Source organism: Glandiceps talaboti, chromosome 7, assembly GCF_964340395.1.
Source record: "Glandiceps talaboti chromosome 7, keGlaTala1.1, whole genome shotgun sequence".
In the NCBI taxonomy this organism is placed as follows: domain Eukaryota; kingdom Metazoa; phylum Hemichordata; class Enteropneusta; family Spengelidae; genus Glandiceps; species Glandiceps talaboti.
The window spans coordinates 19,821,854-19,835,305 of record NC_135555.1 but is presented as its reverse complement, the minus strand read 5'-3'; the positions used below and the strand labels follow the sequence as shown (position 1 = coordinate 19,835,305).

Sequence of the window (13,452 nt, the reverse complement as noted above, 5' to 3'; positions counted from 1 at the left end):
TTTGAAATAACTAATTAGACACTGTACATGTTAATCAGTAGTCGATATTATACATAAGAAGTACTGAAGAGCTCGAGATTGAAATCGTGATCGCTATTGAGTGCGCTGATTTTTGAGTGCGGACCCAAAATCAATTTCATTTTGATTTTCATTTATACAGCTAACAGAAAGTAACGTTTACCTACAGACGATTCAATGCTGCTTGCGTTTTGTTGCTGGTTACTTATTGTAACTAACAAACAAAACATTTAAAAAACAAAAAAACCATTATAATTGCAGCGGAACTAATACGATTCAAACGTACACGTGTGTACAGTAATATTCCTTGACAACCTATGTTCAACCCTATTTTTTCTAAGCTTTTGAGAGTAGAATCACACACACACACACACACACACACACACACACACACACACACACACACACACACACACACACTTGTTTACCTGAACCAGAGAGTTCAAATGTCACTGATTTATCATGCATTATCGCGATCGGGGGATATTCCTGATGATGGGCGCACTACAGTAACTGATATTGTAACAATATCAGTTACTGTAGTGCGCCCATCATCAGGAATATCCCCCGATCGCGATAATGCATGATAAATCAGTGACATTTGTTGTGATCGATGAACAAGGTCAATATCTCCACTCCACTCCATTCCACCACATTATTAGGGTGAGGTTTTTTTTGTTTTTGTTTCTCATCTCCAATGGAAAAGTCAGGTGGGGCGGGCGGGCGAAATAAAAAAAAAAGGGGGCAAGAAAAAAAAAATGTATTTTTTCAGTTCTACTCTCTGTCCTTTCTGTCCTGTCAGTCTCTCTACAACTTCTTTTCTCTTCTCTTTATTGAATTCCTTGTTACAAGTCTCTTTCCTTCATTTTAGCAAGGTTGACAAGTCCGTAGAACAACTTTGTAAGAAGATGATTGAATACTTATCATCCTGATGGGTGTATATCTGTAGCCATGAACTATTGTATGATTTTATCAGGAGTACTAATACATTCGTCCTATTAATCAAAGTGGCATTGACATCGCTAACAATTTTTTCAAGTTATCCAATTTGAACTTCAGTGTGTAACTTTTTGAAACACTTACGTGATTGTCATCAGTGTGCGAGATGAATTTTCATTTATATAAATCATTACTTCTATGAAACATTTTTCTTCAGCGTGAACTTGTCAAAATAATCCACCAGATAACATGTAAACATTTCTAGAACGCAGAACTCCTTTGGGATGTACTGTTTAAAAGTAATTAAAAGTAATAATGTAAACATCGGAATCATGCATGTCATGGGTCATGAAACGCTATGGAGTCGATCATTTCCCCGATGATACAAATGATTTAAAGCTAAAAACTGTTCAAGAAATTAGGAATGCAGTATGAGGCTTTTACCAATTTTAAGCATAATTTTGAAAATGATGGAAATATTCTGAGCTATTATTACATTGCAGCTAAATGTACTGCGCGATAGTATTAATTTTGAGCCCTGTCCCTCATCAAACCTCAACGGCTTCAGCCATGATGAAAGACGAGGACACATGCTGCTCTGATGTAACAAAGGGGGTGGGGGGGGGGGGGGGGGTAGACGGCAGTGTTCTGCCAAGGTTTCCAACAAGTGGGGACAAAGGCCCCTTGGTTGCAAAAAGTGGTGACATTTGACAGGGAGTGGGGTCAATTATTATTGTCTATGAAATATTCATATAAATTATCTCAGACCACTATAGAGATACTGTGGTCTGAGATATTCCATTACGTATAGACCATTACCTAACTACATAAAAAAATGCCATTCATAATAACAGTTCCCAGTAAGCTATTTTTGAAAATTGTGTACTACACATTACACCTTATAAAAAGAAGGCAATTAAGATTTCTACAGAGTATATTATATATTGTTTAGAAAGATTGGACAGCCAGGTAGTCACAATTTTTAATCTGAATATCAATGAATAGCAGTGCTCAAATTCATAATTCCCTTTTTTCAGACAAGGACAAAGAACAACTTCAAAATAAGTCACAGTGAACATATGATTGAATAAAAACTTTGAGAAATCCTAAACTTGTAACCACTTGTTTCATTTTTAAAATTGTTAGTACACTGCTGTGTTTATCATTCCCTCTTCAAATTCATGACATTTTGAAGAAGAAAAAAATCCCTTTAAAAAGTACCAAATGTGAACGAAAAACTTACAAATAATAGTCAAACAAACTTTAAAATAATTTATTTTTTTATTAATTAACCGTTACTGGCTGTGTATCATGATTTGGTCCTGCCAGTGCTATATCAAATGACGTCAGCATAGTTACATACCGTAAACTTAACTTGATACGGAAAGCTGACATTAGGTGTCCTTGAAACTCAGAACTTGAATCTTTAACTAAAATTATCAACAACGTCAAAATTGGGATGCTCTGTAAATACCACATTAATTTTTTCTGATTTGCACAACAAATTCGTTCTTCATGTCTGACCGGGCGCACATGCATCGGCCGTCTATAGTGGCCAGCCATGCCAGTGATTACGCATTGATTCAGTGCCCAACATTCACATGTGTCACTGTCAACATCATGCAACAAGATCCGGGACCCTAACACAGCTTTTTCGGAATCAAAATACACATGTACTCATTTAATTTAACCCATCAACAAATGAAAATCACAACCTCTCCCATAAATTTGGTTTACTCAGGCTTCTGAGCTGTGGCAGATAGATGTTCCGCGTTCCGGTAGCAAGTTCAGTGTTTCGCACACGTCAGTGAGTAGGTCAGAGGTCACGACAGTGACGGTAGACAAAACATGTGACGAGAGACGTCCATTTCGACATCTCCTCTACTCCCGGCTCCCTCTAATGTTTCAATTTGTAGATTAAGTTTATCAAAGTTGATCTTTTTGTGGCATTTATATGTTAACAATAGAACTGCGCGTTGTCACTGTATCTGAGTGAAGTAATTACTCCGTACTAAAATAAAGGTTTTAACAGCTAGTTTGAGAGTTCACATCTTTCACTTGCTTAGAAAGTGATGTGAACACCTGGTCCCAAGTATGTGAAAGATTCAAATCAATGATTTCCTTCGAATGTCATCGGCTTGTTGGTCTAGTGGCATGATTCTCGCTTTGGGTGCGAGAGGTCCCGGGTTCAATTCCCGGACAAGCCCGTTGGTATTTTGCTGACTGTTTTGCAGGAGGAAAAAATTGACTGCCCTCAATGTTTTTTAAATAAATAAGTAAACAAACAAATAAATAAATAAATAACTATTAAGGTATTTTAGTGCAGTTTCTGAATGTTTTGCTTCAAACATGTAGGGTTGCAAACCCCGGGTCACTACTGCACACCATTGCTTGACATTGAAAAACTCAAGGTTAGGAGGATATGAAGTCACAAATTAATGAACTGTTACACTAGAGTGCAGCTCAAAATGGGCACACTGGCGATATATACACGAACCTGAAAAATCGGACTTTAAGATTTAGTATAAAGTTATACAATTAATAATTAAATGAAATGAGTTGTATAAATCTTTTGTGAACTTCACCAAATCAATCACATTGCAGTTCTTTTGGTGAACTTCGCCATTCACAAGTCACAAGTTCTTGTCATCAGGCAATTGTTTCCCGAGATATGTATCAGAACATTTCTATCAGAATACAATAAAATGTCGACAATATCGATAATATTGACGTATTTAGCCAACTGTATATGAAAGGGATAAGATTACACTTGTTTCTATGATCGCGCAAGTCTACCCACCGCGAAATAACAACTCATCGTGCAGTAAGTGGTGTATCGCCGTGTATTTGTCTATAGCCCTGACACCTGTTGATCATCTTTACGACAGTGACCTCAGAGGACGCCAGCACAGACAAAATCATCATCAAGCCGAGTACACGAGACTAGTATCCGTACGACAGTAAGGGACCGGTCAGTTTCTCCGGCCGCGGGGGGGGGGGGTCGGTGGATTTTTCCATCGGGCCGACGAAATGTCACTGACCCCACTCTCTGTAAAATCGAAAACAGGCTGACCCCAGGGGGCCCCTATCACATAAATCACATAATTCTAAAACATAGTGAACCCCCACCCCCGGGCCCCACCCCACCCCCGATATATAATATTTACATGACAGGTATTTGATCGTTACTCAGAGTGGACTGTGTGGCTAAATGGAAAGCATCATACTAATCAGCGATTACACAGGGTAAATATATGTATAGAGAAGTTTAATAGTATATTTTCACTATCAAACAGGTAGGGGGAAAGCTTGAGATGGGAATATGTCACCTCTCATGGGGGTCCAAGGTTGTCTATCCCTAGAAGTCCTGGTTGTTTTTTTAATACTTATAGTCAATTTTAGGCTATTCAAAGCCTTTCAGGCAATAATTCCAAGCTTTACAAGACAGCACCAGTATCAGAAATTAAACTTTTCTTTACACATAGGGTTGAAATATGTTCTTAAAATGTTAATGCAAGTTATAAATGAGTTTCGCATGACGCATATGGGCCAGCTAGTGTCCGTAACATTGGTATAGTGGCATAACTATTGTAGATATAGTGAAGTCACTGGTATGTTTGTAGACAACATTGGGTTCTCATACCTATTATATGTATAATACAAACTGGAATCTGATGAGATGTGATTATTTGTAGCTCGTGCCAATAACATGTAGTATCCGAAATAGAAAGCATACAATTAACCCCTTCATATCATACTGAAGTGTAGAATAATATAGATTAAATTCTTTGAATTTATAAGCTATCTATGAATACTACTTACCATTACGGAACTTTCAACTGTTGCCGCAAAGTGCAATATATGTGAAGCATATTAGCAATTGATTGTGAAATACCAGAGTTTTTATTTACATGACATGTTTTGTAACTAGTGTGGAAGTGTATATGAATACGTATGTTTGTGCGACATGAAAAATTCCCTTGGTTCAGACACGGTCATGCCACTCTAAATTCATGGATTTTTTCTTCCATAGAAATCCAAAACACAATGACCCCCTTCCCCCATATCCAACTCATTCAAAACAGGATGACCACCCTCGCTAATTTCAAAAACAGCCCCCACCCACCAACCCACACCCGACCGAGTCTCTTGAAATTCACTATGATATTGTCTACACACCATTCCGATACAAAATATTTGTCCTGTATTTCAATCGTGACTCAAATTCATATCATCATTTCATCTTCACCGGCACTGTGAATCTATCTGAACACACAACAGTTATTTTGTCCACAGTCTTATTGGCACTCTGAGTAGATGTGGATATCTTTCTATGTGTCAAACTGTCCTCTTTGTGGGTTACGTTATATTAATATACGTTGCTTTTCGCAAGTTGCAACTACACTAGCTATAACAATATTTGTCAGGCTCAGTTCACCGTTGGTATTCCATCACTGACATGTTATGGAATTAAACGTTTTAAATACTTATATGATTACACTCATGTCCTCTAGTGTATCATAAACAGTTAGGCCTATAATAGTGTTTCTGAGTTGGTATCGTGTTCTTGATATGGAATGTGTTGCAATATAGTCTTCCTCTTCTTCGGACATTGCATAATTGGAGGAAGTTTCTGGGATACCACTGGGTGTTCCTTGTATGTTCATATTCTTTATGTCATATGGAGGTGGCAAGTCACATTTAAGGAGATCTGTCAAAAATCCTTCCATCACACACCTTGTTCCTGTAACAGTTGGTTCTTCCTGGAAAGTTTGCGCCTGAAAATTTGTGGTCTTTGGTTTGGCTGTACATGTGTTTTTTTGATGACAGAGACAGTTCTTTGCCTTGATGCATCTAATCCTGCCATACATACATACATTGGGGTTAAACTTAACCAGTTTTTGTTTTGGTTTGATGTTGATAGTCAACATCTTCTGGGATGTCTCATCATCTTCTCTTTGATTCTTGATATCAGTGGGTTTATGATTGACAGATGGGTGTGTCTTATTACAAACTTTTCCAATGTAATTTCCCCTTCTTGGATGTACACGTGAGGTTTTCTTCACCAGTGGTTTCCACCACTTCCTTGTGACGTTGACAGATTTAATAAGTCTCTCCATCTTTTCTTCCAAATCACGCAAAGTCTCGTGCAATTGCACATGATTATTCTGACTGATGGGAATTTTGCTAAGATGCCTTTTTCTTGGTCCAACCCGACCGTTCTCCTCGTTACTATGGAATTTACTACCAACTGACCTTTTCTTCCTCACGTCGCCATGTACGCCACCGACGTTGGATAGTAATCTAACGTTACCCGTTGCCAAGTGCTTTCCCTTTCTCGCGCCCACACTGTTGGATCTAGATAAAGATGGAACACCTTTTGATTGTTTAGTAAGCCAGTTCATTTTCTTATGACCACGAGCAGTCATTGAAAGGTATTTGGTCAATACCAATTTCTGTGAATACACCGGAATTTTAGATTTTCGTTCGCATAGTTTCCGGACCATTTGGTTGACGTCATCACCGAGTGATTTTCCAACGACTGTGCTTTCAATAACTAATTCTGAAGACCACAGACTTGTGTTCACTTCAGAAAGAACTGTTGTGACGTCATTCCTCACCATTACAGACTTTACACTCACTGTGTCTCTGGAATTCGTTAAGTTTCCGATAGAGTCAATGGATCCACAAGGACTCCCTTGAATACTCTCTGCAGTCGAGACACTAACCGAGTTTCCGACAGTTTCAATGGATCCCCAAGGACTCCATTCAATACTTTCGGCAAAGGAGATACTAGTACTAACTGAGTCTCCGAAAGTTTCAATGGATCCAGAAGGACTCCCTTCAATGCTTTCTGCAAATGAGATAGTAACCGAGTTTGCGAGACTGCTAATAGATCCACAAGAACTCCCTTCTTCAGTACTTCCTATGGACCAGCTACAAGACTTAGACATTTCTGTGACTGTGGTAAAAGAATCCGAATCGTTATCACCATGGTAACTGCTCTCATTATTACTCATTACTTTATCATTGTCATTAATACATTTATCGATTTTTAAGTTCTGACTTTCTGGCGTACAATCATTGCAGGGGTTATCAACTTTCTTTAGAGGGATATCCATCACAATTCGAAGGACTCGATCATCTGACCTTTGACCCTGAGCGACAGGAATCTTCATAAACGGAAGTTTCGACTTAGATTGGTCTAGATTTGTTATTTTAAGATGAGTACTATCTTTGTCATCACCATCCACTGGTATCTTTAAATTCTTTAACAATTCTGACATGCATGACAAGTCCATTAATACGTGATTACTAGTCATACCTTGGTTACTGGTTACTGCATTAGTGACGTCACTTTCATAGACTTCTCCACTAACTGCATTAGGCAGCACAGTCCTGGATGACATGTCTATCGTTAATTCACAGAGAGAGAGAGGAGAAGTCTTCCTTTCAACGACTATCTGTCCGTCATCAAAACTACTCTTACCTCCTGGCCTCCTACGTATAGTTTGACTACACGGAAGGTTGATTGTTTCAACAACAGATTTCCTGAAGAAAAAAACCAACAACACAATAATATTTAATACAACTACCATTTCCTGATGCACAGTTCGACCGTTGATGTGCATGTGACGAGAATTCTACCCGTTGAACCAATAATCAAAGAAATGTTGAGGGCGCTAGATAAGACTTACATGTATAGGTTTAGTCTAAACAGAACTGATAAACGGCGAAGACAACAAAAGAAATTATTGAAGTGTGAGCGGGAAAGTCATGTAATTGTATTCCATGATGTGTACATTTGAAATTGAGAGTATTGTCTTTTAACCTCAAAGTCGCCCGTTTGTCCATCAAATGTGTCCTCTCATTATAGTAGTTGTTCCCAGATTTGAACACAATATCAAATATTGGTATCAGAAAATATTCTTAATCTACCTTTAGACTCACAATATTTCATCTGAGTGTTACGAGACGCGTAAGGTTATCAGCAAAATTCAGAGTCCAGTCAAAGTTACGAATCGAAAAGTTATTTTGAACTTACCTACGACCACGTCCAAACTTCTTCAGAATGGAGAACTTCAAGTTGTTGAAGCGTTTACTTTGATTCTGACCCATATTCGTACGATGAACCACCGGAATATAGCCAATATACATACAATTTCATTCACTGCAGAGACGTAACTAGTCAAGTCACAAGTTTCATGTGTTCTGAACTGGAATGTTTTCCTACACATGTCTATAAACCAAAAATACGTTCTGTACACGCTGCTTTGGGTCACGTGATCTAACGTATGATTCGAAAAGACGCGGTGGAGTAGAATGACTCAACATCCAAAGGAACTTTGGCTGAACTAAGCTTGCTCACGTATGAGATACAAAATGTAATTGTTCACATTTTCATAGCCCATCTTTTCCAACTGCAATATATACATTATATATATAAGTCTACTGAAAACTTAAATACTCATCCTGAGAACATGAACATGCCAAAATGTTTATTAATCTATTTTGTATGAGCCTAGGAATTTCTGTTGACGTCTTCATTTCAGAATGATCAAGCTTACGGTGTAAACCGAGCTAGATGCAACTGGGACATCTTTTCTTTCAGATACATGGCCAGCTACACAATTTCTTCGCAATTAGGAGTCGACTCGCTGGAAGTATAACTTGTGCCGTAACATCAATGATTTCTATGTAAGTTAGTATTAGCCATATGTAATGTAAACATTTCAATTTCCAACACAAACAGTTTTAGAAAGCTGCTGTGTCTAAAACTTTCGTCCTTTTTCGAAGGACTTAATCAGCAGAGTGAAGTAATTACTCGGTACTAAAACAAAGGTTTTAACAGCTAGTTTGAGAGTTCACACCACTGGCACTCACTTGCTTAGAAAGTGATGTGAACACCTGGTCCCAAGTATGTGAAAGATTCAAATCAATGATTTCCCTTGGATGTCATCGGCTTGTTGGTCTAGTGGCATGATTCTCGCTTTGGGTGCGAGAGGTCCCGGGTTCAATTCCCGGACAAGCCCGTTGGTATTTTGCTGACTGTTGGAGGAAAAAATTGACTGCCCTCAATGTTTTTTTGTTTGTTTTTTAAACAAACAAATAAATAAGTAAATAAATAAATAAATAAATTACTATTAAGGTATTTTAGTGCAGTTTCTGAATGTTTTGCTTCAAACATGTAGGGTTGTAAACCCGGGTCACTATTGCACACCATTGCTTGACATTGAAAAACTCAATGATTAGGAGGATATGAAGTCACAAATTCTCCTAATGAACACTAGAGTGCAGCTCAAAATGGGCACACTGGCGATATATACATGAACCTGAAAAACCGGACTTTAAGATTTAGTATAAAGTTATACAGTTGATAATTAAATGCAATGAGTTGTATAAATCAATAGTAAAACGTCGTATCAATCAATACAATCAATCACATTGCAGTTCTTTTGGTGAACTTCGCCATTCACAAGTCACAAGTTCTTGTCATCAGGCAATTGTTTCCCGAGATATGTATCAGAACATTTCTATCAGAATACAATAAAATGTCGACAATATATATCGATAATATTGACGTATTTAGCCAACTGTATATGAAAGGGATAAAATACATGCTTGTTTCTATGATCGCGCAAGTCTACCCACCGTACCGCGAAATAACAACTCGTCATGCAGTAAGTGGTGTATTGCTGTGTATTTGTCTATAGCCCTGACACGTACCTGTTGATCATCTTTACGACAGTGACCTCAGAGGACGCCAGTACAGGCAAAATCATTATCAAGCCGAGTACATGAGACTAGTATCCGTTCGACAGTAAGGGACCGGTCAGTTTTTCCGGCGGGGGGGGGAATCGGTGGATTTTTCCATTGGGCCGACGAAATGTCACTGACCCCACTCTCTGTAAAATCGAAAACAGGCTGACCCCAGGGGGCCCCTATCACATAAATCACATAATTCTAAAACATAGTGAACCCCCACCCCCATCCCACCCCACCCCCGATATATAATATTTACATGACAGGTATTTGATCGTGACTCAGAGTGGACTGTGTGGCTAAATGGAAAGTATCATACTAATCAGCGATTACACAGGGTAAATATATGTATAGAGAAGTTTAATAGCATATTTTCAGTAACAAGTAGAGGAAAAGCTTGAGATGGGAATATGTACACCTCTCATGGGGGTCCAAGGGGGTCTCCCCCTAGAAGCCCTGGTTTTTTTTTATATACATAAAGCCAATTTTAGGCTATTCAGAGCCTTTCAGGCAATAATTCCAAGCTTTACAAGACAGCACCAGTATCAGAAATTAAACTTTTCTTTACACATAGGGTTGAAATATGTTCTTAAAATGTTAATGTAAGTTATAAATGAGGACGCATATTGGCCAGCTAGTGTCCGTAACATTAGTATAGTGGCATAACTATTGTAGATAGAGTGAAGTCACTGGTATGTTTGTAGACAACATTGGGTGCTCATACCTATTATATGTATAACACAAACTGGAATCTGATGAGATGTGATTATTTGTAGCTAGTGCCAATAACATGTAGTATCCGAAATAGAAAGCATACAATTAACCCCTTCCGACATGAAAAATTTCCATGGTTCAGACAAGGTCATGCCACTTCATGGATATTTTCTTCCATAGAAATCCAAAACACAATGACCCCCTCCCCCCATATCCAACTCATTCAAAACAGGATGACCACCCTCGCTAATTTCAAAAACAGCCCCCCCCCCTCCACACACCAATCCACCCCGACCGAAGAAACTGACCTATCCCTTTACACAGGAGGGAAGGGCCCAGGCTGCATGGAGTACCCTTTTATGCAGTCCTTTAGCTCTGTGCAAGCCAGTAAGATACATGTACGTTCTGTCGCTCCGCCCTCACCGGCATCCAGAGTTGTTGTCATCCAACGACTACAAGGTATATATCCTCCTGTTTTTCAACGACTACAAGGTATATATCCTCCTGTTTTTCAACGACTACAAGGTATATATCCTCCTGTTTTTCAATGATATTAATTTTTTCTTGCATTACTGTACCCCTGTAAAATACCATGTTGCCCCTGACAACCGACTTATGTGACCTAGTTTGAATTCTCGAAGTGGAGAATGGTATGATGATATATGATGAAGTCAAGACAACAAAGCAATGGTATTAGTAGGAAACAGAATTTAGAGTTTTATTTCCGTTATGCATGAATGCATCCCTCCCTCCCTCCATCCATCCACCCACCTACCTACCTACCCACCTACTCAACAATCCATTCACCAATTAATCCACCCATCCACCCACCCACCTAACCCCCCCCCCACATACACACACATATCCGTCCACGCATCCCTCCCTCAATCCATCCATCCACCCACCCACCCAACAATCCATCCATTTATGTTTCTTCTTTTCTTTACTTTTTAAACCCCATATATAACAGAAAAGGTTTGCGTTTTCTCGTATTCAAACAAAGTACGAATAGTAAATGGTCTTCCCATAACATTTGTCGACGTATCGATGGATCTCTACATTAGAAAGTTAAAGACGAGTCTTTAGACTAACCCAGCATTCTGAACTGCCATATGATTTATGCTATCTGTTAGATTTGTAATTGGTGAAGATCATTAGTTATGCAGATTATTGAAATTTGAAAAAAAAACACCAACAAGCTATATAGGATATGAAAGAACACTTTTAAAACAACCTTTATTAAAATGATAAATAAATTAAATATATTCCCCTTCAATATCAACTGAGTCTCTTCAAATTCACTCAGATATTGTCTACACACCATTCCGATACAAAATATTTGTCCTGTATTTCAATCGTGACTCAAATTCATATCATCATTTCATCTTCACCGGCACTGTGAATCTATCTGAACACACAACAGTTATTTTGTCCACAGTCTTATTGCCACTCTGAGTAGATGTGGATATCTTTCTCTGTGTCAAACTGTCCTCTTTGTGGGTTACGTTGTTGCTTTTCGCAAGTTGCAACTACACTAGCTATAACAATGTTTGTCAGGCTCAGTTCACCGTTGGTATGCCGTCACTAACATGTTATGGAATTGAAAGTTGCATATACTTATATGATTACACTCATGTCCTCTAGTGTATCATAAACAGTTAGGCCTATTATAGTGTTTCTGAGTTGGTATCGTGTTCTTGATATGGAATGTGTTGCAATATAGTCTTCCTCTTCTTCGGACATTGCATAATTGGAGGAAGTTTCTGGGATACCACCGGGTGTTCCTTGTATGTTCATTTTCTTTATGTCGTATGGAGCTGGCAAATCACATTTAAGGAGATCTGTCAGAAATCTTTCCATCACGCACCTTGTTCCTGTAACAGTTGGTTCTTCCTGGAAAGTTTGCGCCTGAACATTTGTGGCCTTTGGTTTGGCTGTACATGTGTTTTTTTGATGACAGAGACAATTCTTTGCCTTGATACATCTAATCCTGCCATACATACATACATTCTGGTTAAACTTAACCAGTTTTTGTTTTGGTTTGTTATTCATTGTCAACATCTTCCGGGATGTCTGATCATCTTGTCTTTGATTCTTTATATCAGTGGGTTTATGATTGACAGATGGGTATGTCTTATTACAAACTTTTCCTCTTAGAAGGACACGGGAAGTTTTCTTCACCAGTGGGTTCCACCACTTCCTTGTCACGTTGACAGATTTAATAAGTCTGGCCATCTTTTCTTCTAAATCGCGCAAAGTCTCGTGCAATTGCACATGATTATTCTGAAAGGTGGGAATTTTGCTAAGACGCCTTTTTCCTGGTCCAACCAGACCGTTCTCCTCGTTACTATGGAATTTACTACCAACTGACCTTTTGCTCAATACCAGTTTCTGTGTATACACTGGAATTTTAGATTTTCGTTCGCGTAGTTTCCGGACCATTTCGTTGACGTCATCACCGAGTGATTTGCCAACGACTGTGCTTTCAATAACTTCTGAAGACCACAGACTTGTGTTCACTTCAGAAAGAACTGTTGTGGAGTCATTCCTCACCATTACAGACTTTATACTCACTGTGTCTCTGGAATTCGTTAGGTTTCCGATAGAGTCAATGGATCCACAAGGACTCCCTTGAATACTCTCTGCAGTCGAGACACTAACCGAGTTTCCGAAAGTTTCAATGGATCCCCAAGGACTCCATTCAATACTTTCGGCAAAGGAGATACTAGTACTAACTGAGTTTCCGAACGTTTCAATGGATCCAGAAGGACTCCCTTCAATGCTTTCTGGAAATGAGATAGTAACTGAGTTTGCGAGACTGCCAATAGATCCACAACAACTCCCTTCTTCAGTACTTCCTATGGACCAGCTACAAGACTTAGACATTTCTGTGACTGTGGTAAAAGAATCCGAATCGTTATCACCATGGTAACTGCTCTCACTATTACTCATTACTTTATCATTGTCATTAATACATTTATCGTTTTTTAAGTTCTGACTTTCTGGCGTACAATCATT

General features: G+C 38.7%; 2 non-coding genes across 2 annotated transcripts; both read left to right on the top strand.

Moving 5' to 3' along the window:
- Window positions 1–3,092: 3,092 nt before the first annotated feature.
- Trnap-ugg (transfer RNA proline (anticodon UGG)) lies at window positions 3,093–3,164 on the top strand. Its single transcript has one exon. It is a non-coding gene; the product is annotated as a tRNA-Pro (tRNA).
- A 5,754-nt stretch (window positions 3,165–8,918) lies between these two features.
- Window positions 8,919–8,990, top strand: Trnap-ugg (transfer RNA proline (anticodon UGG)). The gene has a single exon. It is a non-coding gene; the product is annotated as a tRNA-Pro (tRNA).
- The last annotated feature ends 4,462 nt before the right edge of the window (window positions 8,991–13,452 follow it).